A 21986-nucleotide genomic window follows, 5' to 3' on the forward strand; every position below is an offset into this window, starting at 1 on the left:
TGTGTGTGTGTGTGTGTGTGTGTGTTTGTTTGTTTGTTTGTTTGTTTGTTTGTGTGTGTGTGTGTGTGTGTGTGTGTATGAAGGGCTTATGTGAAGTAGTGGGAAGTTTATGTATGTGTGTGTTTGTCAGCACACGTGGACACACACACACTTGTGTGTATGAAGGACTTTGGTAAGGTGGTGGAGTGTTTTTCGACTCGCTGACGGCCATACATAAAAGGTTTCAAAGGTTGCTCTCTTCTCTGCACTGACCTCCAGTCAGTGGGGCTCTGGTTGGAGGCTGAACAATGAATAATGAATGTAACTAGAATACATTTCGTGAACGAACTGCGAGAGTGTGCTTGCTCTGTTGCAGCCATCAAGCACAAGCAACTGCAGTGGCCGAGTGCGCATATGTTGTTGAGGGGCCTCACAGACTGATATCTGAGAACAAAATCTGTATAGTACTGTGTTTTCTGTGTTCAGTACAACGTTGAATGCAGCTTGTAGGATGAATCTGCCAGCCTTCCAGTGTAACCATTTGCAGTGACACTGAATACACCTTTTTGTTTTCAACCAATATATTTTAGCAAGCAACCAAGCTCAACCATTATATTTTGGCTCCACTGACGTTTAGACATATGAGGGTATCTTTGTTGTTCTGTTTTTGTTTGTTTGTTTGCGTGTTTATTGTGAAAGGGTCTAGTGTGTTATATTTAGCTTGGAGAAGTCTTAAAATAGGCTCCAAGTGACATTATGGGGTGAGATTCCTTTGAATGAAAAGTGCGTTAAAAATAAAATGATTTATTATTATTATTATTCCTCCAAAGGTTGTGTTAATCAATGAGTCTAGATTTGGTTACATTACTCAGACTGTTAATACTTTTCTTCCTCATCTGACACGTGAAATTACCACGACAAAAACAAAACACACAAAGATGATTGAAAGCTACAATTATTTCTAGAAGGACAAGCTTAGATAAGTATCGTAACGGTATTAATTATTGGAAGGCATGTGTTAACGGGCAAACGTACGCGTTGTCATGTTAACCCGTTATTTAAACTGAGGATATCAATGGATATTGTAGAATGTTACATGTTATGTTGAGTTTGTATTACGTGAACGTGATGCCCCCCGGTGGATTGTGGGATTACGAAATAGCATTGCAGATGGTTTAACTGAGTAGCACAATGCTGGTTAATAAAAGTACATAAAGAGAGCCTCTGTTTGATACTTGCTACATGGTGTCAGAAGTAAAACATTATATCGTACTGTACATAGTTAGCAAAACGTGTTCCGTAGTTAGAGCGTCAACATTTGATGCTTGTCGAACGGTGTTAGGTGAGCACGACCGTTAAAACATGGCTGACGGATTTCGTCGTCCAGACCCGCTGGTGTTCGACGACAGAATTGCGGAAAACTGGCGAGTATTCGAGCAAGAGTACAACATCTTCATAGCTGCAGCCCACAGCGATAAACCAGACCGAACAAAAGCCTACATACTCCTCAATCTAGCGGGAAGTGAGGCTATCGAGAGAGAACGTACTTTCACCTATGCTCCAGCCCAACTAGCCGAGAATGGCGATGTGGTTCGCCCAGCGGAATTACGGGAGGATCCCGAATGTTTGATACGCAAGTTCAGAGAGCTTTGCAACCCACAGACGAACATTACAATGGAGAGACATTTGTTCAACACAAGGAACCAAAAACCTGGTGAGACAATTGAGTCATATTTAAGTGCACTAAGAAATAAAGCGAGGACATGTGATTTTGGAGCCCTGCTAGATGATTTTATCAAAGATAGGCTAGTATGTGGCATCAGCTCCGATAGCGTGCGAAAGATACTCCTAAGAGACTGTGAGCTAACGTTAGCAAAAGCCTTTCAAATATGCCAGATTAACGAGCTAACTGAGCAACGCACCAAAATGTTAGCTGCTACCCCGCGCAGTTCTTCAATGAGCGTGGATGCTATACACCAGGACAGGAGAAGATACAAGCCTGCTCATAAGCAACAGAAATATCCATGTGCCGCTGAAAACATAATCAACTGCAGGAACTGTGGTAATGAGCATCCAGCGAAAAAAGAACTGTGCCTCGCATATGGTAAGCAATGCCATTACTGCAACAAACCAAACCATTTCCGGAATCACTGTCGAGCTGCACTCAGTGCTAGGGGTAAACAGCACAAGTCTGTACATCAGATAGCCCAGACCAACTCTGACAGCAACAGTGAGGATTCTGAGTCATTTGACATTGTTTATTGTTTATTGTTTATTGGTTTATTTGATAGGGACCATGCATATTCATGAACATTGTATATAAAACACCATGTAAATATGCCAGAGTTAGTAAAAATAACTACTTTCCATCTGCAGTCCCTAGGCAGGTGACATAGGACAAACTTGGAGACAGCCAGCAGTCAGAAAGCACTCATACACTTTACACTTAAACACAAAATGGTGACGTACATATAAACAACAGATAAACAGAACAGAAATACATGATGACAAGGACATGATTAACAAAAAAACAGAACAGTAAAACATGATGACAAGGACATCATTCATCATTCATACATTTCGGGGATAGAATATGGGTGATGAATTGTGGCAGTTTAGAGGTGAGTGCATCTCTGATTGTCTAGGAGCCACTGTTTTAAGTGAGTTTTGAAGGTGTTAAATGAAGGGCACTCTCTTATTGGGAGTGGTAGACTATTCCAAATTTTACCTCCTATTACTGACAGTGCGTTTTGTCCAAAAGTGGTGCGTCTGAATGGTATCACACAGTCCCCTTTTACAGAGGCCCTTGTACTACCTCCGCTTCCAAATCTTTGGAAAAAGTCATGCAGCGGAGGAGGGGCAAGATTGTGCAGCACTTTGTAAACCAAACAAGCATACTTGAAATGTTTGAAATTATCAAAGCTTAAAAATGTGTGTCTCTCTAAGATATCGCAATGATGATATGACAATGCCTTTTTATCAAAGGTTTTTATGGCTTTCTTAAATAGGGACTCGATGATTTTAAGGGTGGTCATACTAGTTAATGACCAGTTTATAAAACAGTACTCAATATGAGAAAAGATCATAGTATATAAAAACAGCTTGGAAGCTTTGGTGTCAAGAAATGGCCTAACTTGTTTAAAATTTTGCAAATTGAATTTAACTTTATTTGCCACTTTTTTTACATGACTTTTGAATGTTAAGGTGGAGTCATATGTGACTCCTAGATACTTGAATTCGTTAACAAAATCAAGCTCCTGTCCCCTCAGGAACACATTAGAATGTGACACCTTCATATTTTGTTTGGTAAACGCCATACAGACAGTTTTTTTGGTGTTAAGGTAGAGACATGACTTAGTGAGCCAGTCATCAATGTGAGCCATTGCAGATGTAAGTGTGGATGCTATCTCTTGGTAGTTTTTAGCATGTGTAAAGATTACAGCATCATCTGCATACATCTGAATGTCAACATTTGTACATGCCTCTGGCAGATCATTTATATAAAGTGTAAATAGAATTGGACCAAGTATGGAGCCTTGGGGGACCCCTACTGGACATTCACAGAGTGGGGACTTTGAATCATTAATACGAACACATTGCTTTCTACTGGACAGGTATGATTTCATCCAGTTGAGAGCTTGCTCAGAGAAATTAAAATGTGTTAGTTTAGATAAAAGAACTTCATGATTAACAGTATCAAAAGCTCGCTTTAGGTCCAGGAAGACAGCACCAACATAAGAACTACTATCTAGGTAGCCTTTAACCTTTTCCAAAAACAAACAATTGGCTGTTTCTGTTGAGTGATGGGACCTAAACCCAAATTGCATGGGGTGGAGGGAATTATTGCTTTTATTGAGATGTTTAATCAGTAATTTAGCTACCCATTTTTCGACTACTTTAGAAACAACAGGCAGGATACTGATTGGCCGATAGTTGGCCATATCTGACTTTTCACCTGATTTAAAAATGGGTGTGACGAGAGCCATCTTCCATGCTGATGGTACAATGGATTGTCTTAAGGACTGATTAATCAGATATGTCACAGGCTGTACAAGAGTCTCTTTGTGCCTTTTTAAGAAATTAGCATCAAGGCCATAGATATCCATGGCCTTAGAATTTTTTAAGCCACTGATGGTATTTGATACTTCTGTTTCGGTTATTTGTTGTAGGTGGAAAACTGGCTGTGCATTATTAATGGGGCAAGTGGGGTACCTAGGTGAATTAAAAAGTTGGGTTATTTCATAAACAGAGTCGAGAAAGAGGGTGTTCAGTTTTGTAGATATGATTGCTGGATCTGTGACTAGTTCAGTGTTAATTTTCAACTGTAGTTTTTTATAGTTGAGATTCTGTTTTCTGCCAATCAATTTGTTGATGGTTTGCCATATCTTCTTCCCATTTCCTCTTGCCTCTTCAATAGTGCTAATGAAGAAGTTGGCTTTAGCTTGTCTTAGCCTTTTTATTACTTTGTTTCTTGATGAGGTAAATTTTTGTCGGTCTATTGTAAGACCTGATTTTAAAGATTGCTTCAGTAGTTGATCTCTTTCCTTCATAATCTTCCTACACTCTTCATTAAGCCAGGGCAGTGTGTCTCTGCTTTTCTTTTGGTTCCGCTTTCTCAGGTAGGGCCCCATTACTTTTTTAATTGTTGAGGTGAATTGGTCACAGTCACTCTCCAGGTCTCCATTTGAGAGGACCCCGTCCCATTCAATCTCTCTCAGTGCTACCCCAAGGTTGCCCTGTTGACTAATTGGAACTGATTCACATTTACATACAGGTGTGGCTGAGGAATTAAGACGATGTTTTTTTAACTTCCTGGCAAAGAGAATGATATTATGGTCTGATAGACCTGTCATTAGATTAAGGGTCTTCGTCATTCTTTCAGGTCTATTTGTGAATAATAAGTCTATTTTGGTTTCAGACCGATTAGTTATTCTTGTGGGTTGTTCAATTAACTGTGTAAGATTGAAATAGTCAGTAATGTTTTTAAGCTTTTTTCTTCCACCCTTATCACTCCAGTTGACATTAAAATCCCCCATCAATATAATCTCTTTGTTGAAATCCAAACTATGAAGGAGGTTTTTTAACTGATCATAAAATTCAAGCTTTGCTGAGGGTTTTCGATATAGACAGATTAAAGTAAATGCCATTTCAGTTGAAATTGAGATGTTGACACCAACACATTCAATATCATTTTCCGTATTCCATTGAATTTGTTTGCATTCAATAGTACTTTTCACATACATTAAAACTCCCCCACCCCTCCCATGATCTCTGTCTTTCCTAAAAACATCATATCCTGGCATGGCAACAAGGGCCTCCGGGGAGGATCGAGTTAACCAAGTCTCTGAAAAACCAATAAAATCGATATTAGAATTTACAAGTAGGTTCTCCAATTGTTCACGTTTGTTTGCCATACTCCGAATATTTAAATGTCCACCAAACAACCCTTTAGCTTTGCATCGAGGATCCCACACAGTTCGCGCCTGGTTGAGCGTTTGGAAAAACTTTGTGATGCGGTGTTTTTTTATCACGGGATTCCTTGGTCTTGTTAAATGCATAGTCAATGTTTGAGCTGTACCATGACGATCCGATGTTTCGGGACTCACCACTGGAGATGTTAATATTCCGCTCTGGCAACGAGATGACCTCCTTATCACTGTCACTGGAGTTGTTGGGCTAGACATAGCCCTCAGCTGTGGACGTTCCGGGGTTGCAGTGGCCAACGCCACCTCAGAAGACTCCACCACAGCCCGCAGCCCTGGGCCGGTGGGCACCGACGACGCCATCCGAGGCGACTCCGTTGAACAGCCGCCAACAAAGGCCCCCAACCAAGCAACCGGTAACCGCGGTAGCAGAGGAGGTGAGTAGGGACAGGCCATTGATCGAAAAGCGACCAGGGGCAGCCATGGCAGCGCCAGGGGGGTGTATGGCAGTGGTAGTCCGGGCCTAGCATTGGCTACGAGAAGGTTGTTGAGAAGAGTTGTAAACAAGGAAGGACGCCAGTTTGTGTTTTCGCTGTTGGTTGCGGTCCGGGATTGCGTTCTATATCACCAGCAAGGAGTAATAGTAGAGTGAGTTGAACGAGTCCATGGCGTGGGTTAGATGGCATTTCACGCGATGTGGAAGACACCTTTGTGTATCCATTGGTGTTGAATTTAGAGTACAGCAGGTGCTGGCTACTGCCAACACAGGTGTTTTCTTTGTTAAATCGATGTTGCACAGACAGCAACAACAGCGCAACAACGTATGGAACTGTGATCCAGTGATGTAGAGATTGGATTTTTGTTGGAAGTTTGGATTTAGATGGTTTAGACAAACAGCAACAACGCGTAGCACCTGCCAGTCTACATGCATGCATGTCTCCGTCCGCCATCTTGACATAGATGACATAGATGGGCTGTCACTAGATAGCAGTGAAATATGTGCATTGAATGACAAGAATAACAAAGAAGAACTGAACTGCTGTGTTACTGTCAACAGGAAGACACTCAAACTTAAAGTTGATACGGGTGCAAAGTGTAATGTCATCCCTTTGGATGTTCTAGAGCAGGTGAGAAATGGCGAAAAAACGAAAAGCAGCAGGAGGGTGAAGCTGGTAGCATATGGAGGTACTGTCATTAACACTGAAGGGACTGTGCTGCTAAAATGTCAATTGAGCAATAACAGAGTCTACAGCCTACAATTCCACGTGGTCAAAAGGAACGTCCAACCACTTCTAGGGCTGCCGGACTGCTTAAGAATGAATCTGATGACTCTGAAGGATGAGGTATTTCACGTGGATCTGAAAGAGGGACAAAGCCCACTGCACAACTGGTTTGAGGACTATGCTGACTTGTTCAGTGATAAACTGGGGTCACACCCAGTCACCTACCACGTGAAGCTGGACCCGAGTGTCACACCTGTCGTCCGGCCGCCTCGCCGCATCCCAGTAGCCATGATGGACAAGGTAAAGGCGGAGTTACAAACCATGGTAAACAAGGAGTCATCACACCCATCTCTGAGCCCACAGAATGGGTGTCCTCAATGGTCTCCACACACAATAAAGACACTGACAAGATCCGGGTATGCATTGACCCAAGAGACTTAAATGAAGCAATAATGCGTCCCCATCACCCAATGCGCACTGTTGAGGAAGTGGCTGCCCAGATGGCAGGTGCAACTGTGTTTTCAGTGCTTGACGCTAAGAGTTCATTTTGGCAAATCAAACTGGACAAAGATTCCTCTTTTCTCACAACTTTTGCCAGCCCATTTGGGCGTTTTCGCTACCTTAGGATGCCATATGGTATCAATGCTGCCTCTGAAGTGTTTCAGAGATCAATGGAGCAGATATTTGCAGGCCTCCCATGCGCCATCATCGTCGATGACATCATTGTTGGTGGAAGAGACCTCAATGAGCATGATGAGAATCTGCGAAAAGTGCTAGACAGGGCGCGCAAAGTCCGGCTGAGGCTGAACCCGCAAAAATGCAAGTTCCAGTTGAAGGAGGTCAGCTATGTTGGACACATCTTCACTGAACATGGCCTCAGGCCTGACCCTGCAAAGATCCAAGCGATCGTGGATATCCCGCCACCAGAGGATAAAGTGACACTGCAACGTTTCCTTGGGATGATAAACTACCTGGGGAAATTCATTCCCAACCACAGCAACACTGCAGCACCTCTCCATCAGCTCCTACACAAGGACACAGCATGGACATGGTCAGAGCAACAAAAGAATGCATTCGCCACACTAAAACAATGTGTGACATCACCACCGGTACTGACGTACTATGATGTGCACAAGCCAGTCACTCTCACATGTGATGCTTCACAATACGGCCTCGGCAGTGCGTGCCTCCAGGATGGTAGTCCTGTGGCCTATGCCTCTCGCACCCTCACAGAAACAGAACAAAGGTATGCCCAAATTGAAAAAGAACTGCTTGCTGTGGTGTTTGCCTGTTTCAAATTCTATGATTACATATATGGCAAGCCAGTGATCATTGAGACAGATCATCAACCCCTGGTCTCAATCCTGAAGAAGCCCCTTCTCTCAGCACCGGCACGCCTACAACGAATGATGCTTAAACTCCACAAATTCAATCACGCTGTCATGTGCACCAAGGGAGTCCACAGCACAACACCTCACAGAGCAGGAAGACTTTGAGGTGATGTCAGTACAACATGTCTCATCCTCGCGCCAAGAGGAGCTACGCGTCCACACGATGGAGGACACAACTTTACAAACATTGACTAACATCATCAGACATGGGTGGCCAGAGCGACTGAGCAGTGTCCCAACTCAAGTGAAACAGTTCCTTCCCTTCCGAGACGAGCTCTCTGTGGAGAATGGGATAATAATGAAAGGCGCAAGAATGGTCATTCCACAAAATCTTCACAAAGAATACCTGATGCTGCTACACAAGGGCCATCCAGGCGCAGAGGCCACTAAGTGACGAGCGCGCAATGTGGTTTTTTGGACGACAATGACAAGAGACATAGATGGCTGTGTACAATCATGCAGCATCTGCAACGCATTGAGACCACATCAGCAAAAGGAGCCGTTGCAACTACATGCAGTCCCAGAACTTCCCTGGTCGACAGTGGCAACAGATCTGTTTGAATGGAATGGCCAACAATACCTAGTTCTTGTCGACTCCTATTCAGGATGGTATGAGATAGATAAACTCAAGAAAACCTCATCACAGTGTGTCATTAACAAGCTGAAACGGCATTTCTCTGTCTATGGAATTCCCCACAAGCTGCTCTCTGATAATGGCACACAGTTCACAAGTCTAACTTTTTGTGTCTTTGCCAAAGATTGGGATTTCATCCACATCACCAGCAGTCCAGAATACCATCAAGCAAATGGACTGGCAGAGCGAGCAGTGCGAAGCGCAAAGCGCCTTCTTGAAACATCTAAAAGAGATGGAACAGACTTCTTCCTCAATTTGCTGAGTGTCAGGAATGTGCCACGAGATGCCACACTAGGCTCCCCTGCACAAAGATTGACGTCCAGGGAAACACGCACAAACATGCCTGTCAGCAAACACCAGCTAACACCAAAGCCAATGAACTCTGGGACAGTTCACAATCACCTGACAAAGAAAAGAGATGGACAGAAAAGATTCTACAATCATGGCAGCCAGCCTCTCGCTCCACTCCACAACTCCCAGGTAGTTCGGCTGCAAACAAAAAAAGGACATGACAAAGTCGGTGTCGTCAAAAGGGCTGCTGCTGAACCGAGATCTTACCTGGTCGAATCAGGCGGCAGAGAGTACCGCAGGAATAGGCGACATCTGTTGCCTGTGGCAGAACCACATCCTCTGGACGTAGAGAATGATCCATTGTTGGCAGATTCAGCAATCAACAATGAAGTCATCCAGAGTCTTCCCAGTGTTCCAGTGTCTCCAGAGAGGCAGCAACCCCCACACAATGAACACTCACCTGGCCATCCCAGTGAGAACCCTGTCCAAACACCTACTGAATCTTCAACCCCCCGTTCCAGATACGGCAGGCCTTTAAAGCCTAACCCCAAATACAACATCTAATCTTACAGCGGTAGAACCGCTACTTTGGTCTGTTTAAAAGAAAAAAAAAGCATGTTGTCATTTATATATGTTGTGAATTATAAAAGGTCAATGCCGTTTTTTTCTAACACATATTCAGAATGGTTATCTCTGATGTATTACTGGAGGTCATGTTAATCCTAAAGATGGTCTTAAATAGCTGTTATGCTGCAGACAGTATTGCAGGACATGTTCTTGTTATTAGTAGTGTTAAACTAAAGAAGGGGGATGTAGAATGTTACATGTTATGTTAATGAGTTTGTATTACGTGAACGTGATGCCCCCCGGTGGATTGTGGGATTACGAAATAGCATTGCAGATGGTTTAACTGAGTAGCACAATGCTGGTTAATAAAAGTACATAAAGAGAGCCTCTGTTTGATACTTGCTACAGATATTAATCCAGCTAGTTTAGCATAATTGATAAGATCCAATGGTATCTAATGTTACCTAGCTAGGTATGCAAACTGTCGGTATCGTTAACTCCACAATGTCATGTCACTTGCATTAATCTGAGAATGGCATGTTAGTAGTACATTTAATATCAGTACAGTGTTTAATTACCGCTGATACTTACATGTACGGTCTTCTGCCACCGCATCCGCTGTAGCCACCTTGTGTATCTCGAACAGAAATAAAGTGTCTTGTCCGCTCACGAAATGTAACTGTGTTTTTGCAAAGCATCTGCCCCAACTTTCTTTTCCCGACATTGACATTTATGTTGTACATAATCCATCCCCATAAACCGGAGATTTCAAGCGTACAGAAACTCTTCTGAGCAGGCAAGAGTAATATTGGCCAATGAGTTGTAGCCAAGCCCTGGGTGAAGGCTAAATACTAGCTCGCTAGCTTTTATCACTTTAGCTTTCTCAGTAGAGTGCTAAGACACAGCAACTATACACGATTACTGGAATGTACCTTGCGAAAACTTGGGGTAGTGAACCGAAATCTCCAGTATGGCAGTTGAAATAATTTAATCTGTGCGCCATTTGCATGTGGCTTAGGCTAGCTAGCTGCTTATATTGTTTTACTATGGGGCTAGGCTAGTTGCTATTGTAGCAATGGTGTTCGCGAATGAGTTGTTGATCAAGCTGTCCTTTATACTTTCACTTGCTTTTTACATTTCCATGGCTGTGTGTGTTGTGTTAACCCTGTCTCTTACTGTCTGTGTAAGAGGAGGTTGAAACTCTCAGCCCAGCTAGTAATTTATTTATTTTGATGCCACCGCCGTGTTACAGAAATAAAGTCTCTTGTCCTAGAGTGGGTGACGTCACAATGGCTCAAGATTCCCCCATGTTAGTCTATGAGAGAAAAAGGTGATGAAAAAGAGGAATAAAAAAGGAGTGGCAAGGAGAACCGCCACGAAAAGATATAGCAGGTTGCACCGGATCGGGCCGGACGTTTCGGTGTTTGAACGGCGTCTGTACCTCGAACGAGCGAGGCCTGATTCGATGCAAGAAAAACAGGCAGAATAAAGAAAATTTATGAAGAACACTAATTCGGGCAAGCACACTAATTATGTTGATAAGCTCCATTAAAACCCAGTTTACAGTGGAGGAGTCATTAAACTTTAATACAGCTGCTGCACTCGTTCCTGTCACCCCTTTGAAAAAGAAAAGCAGATAAGAGTCAGGTAAAAAAAGAGTGAATTAAGCCAGGACAGCTGAAGCTGCTGGCAAGTTCTCCTCTGCCAGTGGTCCGCACAGCCAGAGGGGACTACTATGGCACACATAACACACAGACTTGCACACACACACACAAACACACTTTATGTACACAGATACATATATATTTATTGTATGTGCCTACACAGAACTACAGACCACAGAAGGGAGTAATTGGACCTTTACACTCCCGTGGGCATGTGAACACACACACACATACACACACACACACACACACACACACAGAATATAGATTGCAGGAATGAACACACTGCACAGAGGAATCAGGGTGTGCAAACACACTCACACAGGTGAACTTCAGATGTCAGACGTCTTGAGAGCAGAGATGAAAGGGCTTTTTTTCCTCTTCCTTCTTCCTTTTTCCTGCTGTCTGCGTCTGTCTCTCCGGTGTCTTTAATTCAGTGCGTGGGGACTCATAATTCCCAAAGTCTGATTGACAGTTATGTGTAATTACCTCCATGCACCATTCCCTTTTAATTGAATTCTCGCTCAATATGCCTTAATCAAATGAAAAGGTGTGATTGAATCCGTCGCATCTATTTGGTTTAATTTGTGGCATTAAATCTGGATCTGGCCATGGTATGACATACTAATGTCCATGTTACTGCAGAGCAACCTGAATTATATTACTCTGAGCTATTACTGTCTGGGCTGATAGATAGAAGGATAATGAAATGAGATCATATGAAATGAAATGAAAACAGAGATCTCTTTTCTGTGTGTGTTTATTTATGTGTGTGTGTCCCTGTCTGTGTGCCAATAGTTCAATAGTTTAATGTCACAGACACACAGTTGATATACTCTCTGTAGGGAACTTTTAGTAGCATTTTATGTCGTGTTTATGCCAGATGAAGCCCTACTGGCTTGTCTGTGGGCGACATGAAAATATCAGGATCCAGGGTGTGCTGACCATGTGATGTACACAAGAACATAACCACAGTGTGTCAATGTTTTATGTCAGTTTGTGTGTCCATTCTTTATGTGAGTGTGTGTGTTTGTGCGTCCATGCTTTATGTGAGTGTGTGTGTCCATGTTGTGAGTGTGTGTGTGACTGAAAAGGCAAAGAGGAGCCCACTGTGAGGCATTCAGCTCTTGACTGTGCTTTACACAAACAGAAGAATGCATGCACGCACACATAACACACACACAAACACAAGATCAGTGTTACCTCTATCACTCATGTTCGTAGCCATCATATCTGCTTTTGTTCATCTTCTTTTACTATTTTTTACTCAGAACTTTAATATTTTTTCCTTTTTTTTCCTTTTCCCCCTCCCCTTGTCATCCCATCCCCCGTCCTCCCTCACTGCTTAAACTCTTCACCACCCCCCTCGGCAGAAGACACTATCAGTCCTACACTTACTACCTGTAAGTAAAACACTTTGTCCAATCTCACTCTCTATTCTGTGCTGTGGCAGCTGACCCTGGAACAGTTTAGGTCAAGGTTCGATCTGTCCTAGATCGGCTGTTCTCTAGGCAGCTATCCTCCTACCGTTTCGCATGCATGACAGTTAGCAATGCCATCTGCCCCCTCGCACACAGCAACAGGCAGCCTGCTCCCAGCCAAAGAGAAGAAGATGCAGCTATTCAATTTAAGATTCATCCTTTCAATTATATGCCTGACTTATTGTGAATGTAATTATTTGTGATATATTTGTTTGGATTTATGTGAAAAAATCAGGAAGTTTCAGTAAGTTTGATTCTGAAAAGCCTGCCTCCTTGCAGTCAGAGGGCTTTTCTGAAAGGCGACCTTGAAAAGCAGGCAATCATGGAGCCGGTTTTATAGGGCAGTACACACTATAAACAAAAACATCTTTGTTGGTAGTTTAATAGACAGGCTAGTCAGATACCGGTTTACCCTCAGGCCCAGGTCTAAGATAGAGGGGAGCAATGGCTGCAGTTTATCCCCCAGCAGGCAACAGCCCTGCTCTCCTAGCCTGGTGCCACGCTCCTGGTGCTTACCATTCACTGGCTGCTCACCCTCAAAACATAAACACACCACTCTGCTTCTTCTGTCATATCATCTCATCTCACCCATCCTCCCCGCATGGTATATTTATGTTGTTTGCATTAAAGCACTCCAATGGCAACGTGTATGCTACAAAAGTCACTATAGCAACTAGAACGTTGATGAAACAACTGGTAATTTAGAGGAGGAAATGGGGAGTTTTTCAGTGTAAAAGGTGACCGCAATGACTAGACTGAGGAGATGTCTGAGACACAAGTTTAGAGGAGTAAGTTGGGTTACTGTCAGAGTTGAGGAAAGATTAAAGCACAAGGAACAGTTCAGTTTGCGATGAGATGTGATGTGTCACAAGCAAAACCAAACAAACCTATCAGGAACAGTTAGATCCAAAGGTAGTTCTCTTTCCACTCTGCCTGGTAGACACCATTCACTACATGATTTGGTGACGTACTTGTGATATTATTATACTATTTCCATGATGTTTTTCAGTGATCAGTGTGTTGTAATTGCCTGTTCAAAAACATCCTTTGTATGAAGAGTGTTGGAGGGGAATTGTTTTATACCCAATACAACATGTGCTAAAAGAGATCTGCTGAAGATGCTTGAGGACAGATTCCAAAAGTGAAAGATAAGAGGAAATGTTGATGTTAAATGAGATCTATCGTCCCTGGCTTCTGCCATTAGTTTGATCTTCATGGTTGTTTGACTTTTGTCATGAATTCTGCAGGGTATTTTAACAAGCACATTATAACCATCGTCACAGCCTGCAGGGTTTCTGCCTTCTGAAGTGTTAGCATTTGAATTAGTCCGTCAGTTTTTATCCTTGAAACTGTCAGGCCATTTAGATTTGTGTTCAAAGTCTGATTTCCAATTGTAAGTTGGAGGGTATAGAACACAACACAGCATAACAGCTAGAAGGCTTTGGCCACATTGTATGGGTGTCTAATGCAGTGTGAGCTGCTAGGGTGGATTTGAAAGAGAGCTTGAGAGTGAGGTGCAGATAGACAGAGAAAGAAAGAGAGCTTGAGAGTGAGGTGCAGATAGACAGAGAAAAGGAGAGAGATGCAGATAGACAGAGAGAAAGAGAGAGATGCAGATAGACAGAGAGAAAGAGAGAGATGCAGATAGACAGAGAGAAAGAGAGATGCAGATAGACAGAGAGAAAGAGAGATGCAGATAGACAGAGAGAAAGAGAGAGATGCAGATAGACAGAGAGAAAGAGAGAGATGCAGATAGACAGAGAGAAAGAGAGAAAGAGAGAGATGCAGATAGACAGAGAGAAAGAGAGAGATGCAGATAGACATAGAGAAAGAGAGAGAAAGAGAGAGAGAGAGAGAGAGGCAGATAGGCAGTGAGAGAGAGAGAGAGGTGTAGATAGACAGAAAGAGAGAGAGGGGCAAGGAGATAGAGAGAGAGAGAGACAGGGAGAGAGAGAGAGATGGAGACAGACAGAGAAAGCGACAGGGAGAGAGAGAGATGCCGATAGACAGAGAGAGAGATATGCTGATAGAGAGAGAGAGAGATGTATTAATGGTTCAGATAGACACAGAGAGTGCTCAAGGTTCCCTATTAAAATGTTCTCTAGTCAGTGTCACCATTTGTACCGTTCTTATCAGTGTGACCAGTATGACACCCACAACCACACACACACACACACACAGATTGGATTCAGTTAAACAGAGAAAAGGGAACCGCATCGCCTGCCCATCTCCGCCTTTTGTACGTTCCAGGATGATAAATTACACGACAGCAGTGTTTTTTTTTTAAGTGTTTGGAAAGAGAGTGACTGGAAAAGGGCCCTGTTAGAGAGAAAGAGGAGGGGGGAGGGCAGTATCTACCCACAGCTCAAACACCTTCATTAAAAGCTACAAGCCTAGAGTGGAGCAGCGTGCTGGAATCTCACTAATTGGAACAAGCCAAACACATTTGTTTCAGTAACGGTGGCAGCATTCCGATGAAGAGGAAATAGAGGGAGGAGGGGCAGGGAGTGATAGAGAGAGGGAGGGAGAGAGAAAGAGAGAGGGAGGGAGAGAGAGAGATGGATAGGGAGGAGGAGAGTAGTGGTAAGGAGGTGAGACCCAGAAAGCGAGTAGACGAGGAGCCGGCGATGTCTTGTCTTCTGCTCAGCAGATGCTAACACGACCGTCTGTCACCAAGCTGTCGCCACCTCGCTGCAATCATGGGTACACACACACACACACACACACACACAAGCACTCCTTCCTAATCTCATTATCTCTACTCTGTGTTTGCCTGTTATTCCCCTTATTTCATCCTACTCCTCCCTTGTCTCTTTTTTCTCTATCTAAGCTCTTCATCATCCGCTTATTTTTTTTCTTCTCTCATGTCTTTTTCCTTTGTGCTCGTCACACATCCTCTCTATATTTCCCCCTTCCCCCCTCTTATACCGTTTTACTTCCCATCCTCTCTTCTCTTCTCGTCTCCTCTCCCCTCCCTCTTTAAACGTCCTGAATTTTCCTATTTTTCTTTTTTCCCTTTCTTTTATCTCCTCCTCTCCCACCTCTATTCTCCCTTTTTAGGCCTCTTTCTCCCTGTACCACATCTGTACTCACTCCTCTCTGGCTCCATGTCCTTTCTCTCTCTCTCTCTCTCTCTCTCTCTCTCTATCTCTCTCTCTCTCTCTCTCTCTCTCTCTCTCTCTCTCTCTTTCATGAAGATGCAGAGTGGTTTCTTGGGGATGTGAGTGTAATCTAGTTTACTATGCTGAATAGGGATGCATGGACGCCAATCTTGGGTTGAAGGCGCTTGGCACAGCTCGATGCTTGGCTTTGGAGTTTGTTTAGGGGGCATGTTAGTGCTCACTCACTCACTCACTCACTCACTCACTCACTCACTCACGCGTTGGAAGACTGGTCTGTATGATTTCCCGGGTTCAGACGAGGTGGGGCGGCCCAAGTAATACCATAGAAGGAACAATCATCAATGAGATACCTGCAGTTAGCTCAGCACATGTTTGTGTTTAGTTCAATACCTTGTGGAAGTGTGGAAGACACACTGTATATAACACTTAGAGATCCAAGCTCCAGCCACACAGAAATGAGTGACATGTTATCCTTTGACTGAAAATCTGTAGGAGGTCAAGCAGTCAGGGATCTTACACTTCTTTCCATCAGGTTGTATAGTGCAAAGGAATCAGCTGAATGACTCTGTCTTGTGATTGAGATCAGAATTGCATAGGCTGTAGGGCTTTTAAATGCCTGTCAAACTAGTGGCAAATTATCTGCCCTCTCTGTCTCGATCCCCTCCACTTTTATCTCCCTGTATCTCTTTTCCTTTGCCATGTTGCACTTATATACAGTATATATCAACTTGTTAGAGCAAATAAGACAATGGTGTGTATATATATATATATACACACTATATATATACTATATGTTATATATATACCCCATTGTCTTATTTGCTCTAACAAGTTGATTGTGTTTGCCTGGTCTCTGCTGGGTGTCAGCAATGCATTGTGTGGGTGTGTTTAGGTGTATGCTTGTTTTTTTGCATTCAGTGCGTGTATCTGTGTATTTGTGCCTGTGTATCTGGATAGGTGTTAGTGTTTAATGGTGCAGATGTGATGGCTGCCATTGTGACTTTTTCTGTCTGACGGGCACTAATGAAGACGCCTTTGTCTCTTTGAAAGCCTCCCTTTCCCACAGCCTGACCTTATCGCTATGGCGCTACACAGAAATGCAACACCTCACCCTGCTGAGCTTGGCCATATTGATGTGTCTGTGCTTGTATGAATGTTTGTGTTTTCACGCGTGTGGGGGTGTGTGTATGTATTTCTGTGTATATTTTTCTGATGTTGGTTTTGATGCTGTTGAGGTGAGGGGTCTCCCCTGAAGGGCTCTGTTCTCGTCCACAAACACAAACAGTGTGTGTAACAGGCCTGTGGGCCTTTGTGGAGCTGCGGATGCTTTAAAGAGACTACAGGGAGTTTGGATCAGAGGACAGAGAGGGCTGTGCTGCTGGCAACCATGCTGGTGTGTGCAGCAGAACGTTTTTAATGACACAAACCCCTCCTGTGCAGCAGGATACGTGTAAACACACACAAACACACACACACACACACACACACACACACTCCTGCAGATGCACATGGTGCACACAGCATCATCTCGGAGCTCTTCAGGTGTGGCCACCATGGCTTGCTCTGCGGTTCGAGCATCTGATTGGATGGTGTAATTTATCATAATATCCAGCATGTGGCAGGTGTGCTGTGAGTGTGTGTGTGTGTGTGTGTGTGTGGCATTCATGGCCAATGATGTGTGAAGAAAAACTGCTGTCTTACAAAACACACACTGCTGAGTATTTTCTGTTGACATAGGAGAAGCTGGACACACACACACACACACTATGAAATGTGCACACCATCACTTATCCAGAATTGACAGTACGGGTACAAATGCCTGAACACCTAATGTATGCATACAAATACAAATGCAGGCATTGTATCAGTGGTCCCGGTCACAGGGCTCTTCCATTCCTTATCATAAGGGGATTGTGTGTGTGTGTGTGTGTGTGTGTGGTTAAGAGAGTGAGGTGGGCAGAGTGAAAGAGAGGATAAGACTGTGTGTGCTTTATGTCAGCAGTGTCTCTGCAGTTTGTCTCTACAGGAGTTAGGCCTGAGATAAATCACTGACACACACACACACACACACACACACACACACACACACACACACACACACACACACACACACACAAACAGGGCCACCTCTGTGCCTCATGCTGAGTGGCAGACTGGAAGACAGGAAGTGCTCGTCCATTAGCTTCCTGCTGTGCTCTCTCAGTGTCTGTGGCCATCGCCAGGCACCAAGCCCAGGGTGTTCATCACATGCCAGCCCTGACAGCCACAGGTCTAACAACCAGCTTTAACTTGAGAAAAATTAGATCTTCTTTGGAACAATATACTGTACAGTGCATTCAGAGACCCCTTCGCTTTGTTCACATTTTGCTATGTGGCAGCCTTATGCGTAAATTGTTTTGATTAATTGTTTCCTCATTCAGCTACACCAAATACCCTAAAATGACAAAGCAAAAAAGATTTTTTGAAGAGAAGGAAAAACTGAAACATGAAATGACACTTGAAAAGTATCTCAGGTGCCTCCCTTGATCATCCTTGAGATGTTTCTACAGCTTGACTGAAGTCCACCTCTAGTAGATTCAATTGATTGGGCATGATTTTAAAAGGCACACACCTGACTTTATAAGGCTTCACAACTGACAGTGCATGGTGAAAGCACAACACCTTCCCTGTCTCTGAGCTCTAAAGCCTAACATAACAACATTTGAAAAAAGTGACTGGGTCAAAATACCTTTTGAATGCACTCTTGGCACAGTGATGGACAAAAAACTGTCTAAGATGGTACTATGCTCTAAGCCTCTTTAACATTTAGGGCCTGATTTACTTACATTGCGACCGCAGCTTAATCTGCGGTCGCACATTAACGCACTGTGTTTTTGCGCATTTTTCGTGGTATTTATCAAACCAGATCCGCGCTGGGCACTCTGTGCTTACTCCGCCCTTTAGGGCCTGATTTACTAACATTGCGACCGCAGCTTAATCTGCGCCTTTGCCAGGCGCACATTAACGCACAGTGTTTTTCTGCATTTTCCGTGGTATTTATCAAACCAGATCCGCGCTGGGCAATCATTATTTATCGCACCGTTAAAAGACGGGACAAATCGCCTGCAAGTTACTGCCACCATGGAGATTCGAGGAAGAAAAAACTAAGGTTCAGCGAAGAGGAGATATATTGGTTCACGTTCGCTCAATCACTGAACCTGATTCAATGGGTACACGGTTATATTGTTGTTCTGCCCGCCATCACCTACAACAAAATGTTTAAAAGAACACAATTATAAAGAATATGCTATTGGTGGCATTAATGCATAAACTGTCTATTATAACAATATAGATGTGTACATGGCGAGATTAATAAGTTCTACAAGGGACATGGGTTCACTACAATATATCCCCACTGAAACAAATACATTTAACAAGTAGCCAGGCCTCTCCAAAATCACTGTTGCTCAATCATGGATAGATGACACTATTCCGGAAGATAAAACTGTCATGGACAGATCCAGGGTATTTGGCTACCACGTTAGGAATGGTCATGTTGGCATCACATATGACCTGGACATTCATTGAATATGTGTGCTTTCTGTTTCGGTAAATGTGTTCGTGGATTGAAGGTGGGACTGTTTGCATGTGGGTGCAATCAATGGCTCCAATTACGTTCGGAAAGTTTAATTTCAGCTATCGTAGTGGGGAAATGTATATTAAACAGTGCGCCGTAGCAATGCGTCGAGTACCTGGGTGAATATTTGGCTGAGTGAAGGCTGAGATATACCAACTGCAGATGCTATAACTGTTTGAAATTATCCGGGGGCCAATATTTGCAAATGTTGCCAGGAGTTTAACAACTGATGGAATGGAATGTGATCGCAGGGTGGAGGGTTCCATGTCATCTCTGATCTGGTCCAGTAATTGAAGTATTGCATGGCTGGTTAACCTGTACCGTCTAATGATTTGTGGTTCACTTAACTGAAAAAGTGTTATACGAGTTGAAAAAATTCTTTCTGTGCGCTGTCTCTGTCTTCTTTCTTCGCCTTGCTCTTATAACTGCTGCCATATCAACGTTTTCAGACTCAATGGAAATGCGCTTCCTGATTAAGACGTGCTTTTATGAGGCGGAGAATTAGCCCGCAAATTAGAGACGTGCGCTCACCAGGCAGTTTTAGTAAATACCACGCAATACATCATTAGGCGCACTTAACTTCTCTCCTCCCATATATTTGCGCTTCACGCCCAGGTTTCTTATACCCTCCCATCTTGTTGCGCTTCACACCCACAAAGCGTAAAAATACGCCTCTACTCAAATGCGCCTCCTTTGTAAATACCGTTTTATGTTTACTATTGCAGTGCCCGTAGGAATTATGCATTCTGTAGTGTTAGCAGACGTAGGTGTAGCTATTGGGTAGTGTAATAGCAAGACATATTTGCACTCCACATAGGTAGGCTACAGGTTACACTGAAGTGTTATTGTGATGCATGTTTCCTTTTCATTAAGAAATGTTTTAATGTTAGCCTTTTTGGAGATATACCAACAAATAAAGTTTGAGATTATGTAGTGGATGCAGTTGAATATAGATGTCAACGTTGCTGTCTAAACTATAAACTAATTTACAACGAGATTTGCGCTGACTGGAGATGGCGTTACTATCCCCCACCCGAATTCATTGCACAGTGCACGTTCGATGCACGTCAATAGGCTAGCTAATTTCACAGCAATTAACGTGAACAGGTTAAATTTACTTACAGATGAGCAGGCCTACTCCAGACGTCGAAGTATGTGTTCATCGAAGTGTGTGATCCTCATGAATAGCCTACACACTATAGGACATTTTACGCCAAAATCGCTGGTCTATGTCACAATGTATTGGCTCCCGTTGAAATGCATTGGGTTTAGAAATCGCGTCGCTAAACCCAATGCATTTCAACTATACTAATAAACTAATAAACAATATGAATATTTTTATGAATAAACTAATAAACAATAAACTAATAAACAATATGAATATTTTTGATGAATATTTTTGATGGATTACTATTCCCTGTCTGTTAGATGACTGTACAACAGACATTACTTTGAAACTTAATATAAAGAAGCTTAAAAATAAACGAATAGATCAAATCAATCACTGTCTTAAGATTACCTGAGCAAAAGTCTGTATCTGTTCACCAAGAAGAATTTGAATGCAAACCTCCTGTATCATATCCATATCCTCCTGTATCATATCTGTATCATATCCAACGCTATTCTGAACTTTGAGTGAAGGCAGGATAGTTTAATAACGCTACGCGTTTGATTGTGACGCCACTACCCATAGTGCCGACGGGACGGGAGACGATAACCCATTGTTTCCTACGGGAAACGGTAAAATACAAATATCTCGAAAACTGGAAATTCAAAAATCTTCAAAATCAAGGATGCACAGGTTCATGACATGCGTGAGCTACATGCGAAATCTCATAACTAACGGAACTACCATCAGGGAGATACGCCCTAGACAGACAGACAGACACACAGAGATTCCTGGATTTATAGATAGATGACCGCTATTTTACGCCTGAAATGGGCGCAATCCTGTTCGTAAATCAGGCCCTTAGTGTTTAAACATCTCATTACCCTCTAGGTGTCATGACACCATTTTCACTTTACAAGAACAGGACATTATTCCCCTATCCTGTCCTGTATTTAGCCAAGTATTTTAGTTTTTAATTCAGAGGTGCACTTGTACCAAGAAGAGACCAAAGTGTTCTTGTTTGGCCTCCTCTGCCCTGTAAACACACTGTGCTGAAATATGCAGCAGCGCGGCATTTAAGCTCACCCATGGGCCATGGAGGTAACTGGATATTGTTGCCGTAGAGATTTTAAAATGAAGCATTGTTGAGAGTGCTGTCATCCATCTTTGACGTTTACAAAGCTCATCCCTTCTTCCCCTTTGGCCTATACGTTCTCATTGGACCCCACAGCTAAGCAAATCAAGGGGTAAACAAATGAACAGCTTTAGGTAAATGAAGCGTGTCTCATAAGCGAAGAAATGAAAACACTCCTTCTCAGCGACAGGGGCATTAGGTGGCTAATTTGATATTGTGTGCGTGCATCTTCATAGGACCCAGTCTGAACCTAGATTAGGAAGTGACTGCATTGATAAGTGATTTATTTACAGTGATGAGGTAGTCGCAAAAAAAAGAAGTTATTGTAGTTGTGTGTGTAAATGTGTGTTTG

At 43.1% G+C, this 21986-nt stretch overlaps 1 protein-coding gene across 1 annotated transcript in view; it reads left to right on the forward strand.

The window, feature by feature from the left end:
* Window positions 1-21986, forward strand: part of LOC308363283 (receptor-type tyrosine-protein phosphatase mu-like) — a gene marked incomplete at both ends in the record, with an annotated part of 177696 nt that overhangs the window by 105648 nt on the left and 50062 nt on the right. The gene's annotated exons all lie outside the window — the stretch shown is intronic.

The sequence above is a fragment of the Sprattus sprattus genome, assembly GCF_963457725.1.
Source record: "Sprattus sprattus genome assembly, chromosome: 4".
Classification (NCBI taxonomy): Eukaryota; Metazoa; Chordata; class Actinopteri; order Clupeiformes; family Clupeidae; genus Sprattus; species Sprattus sprattus.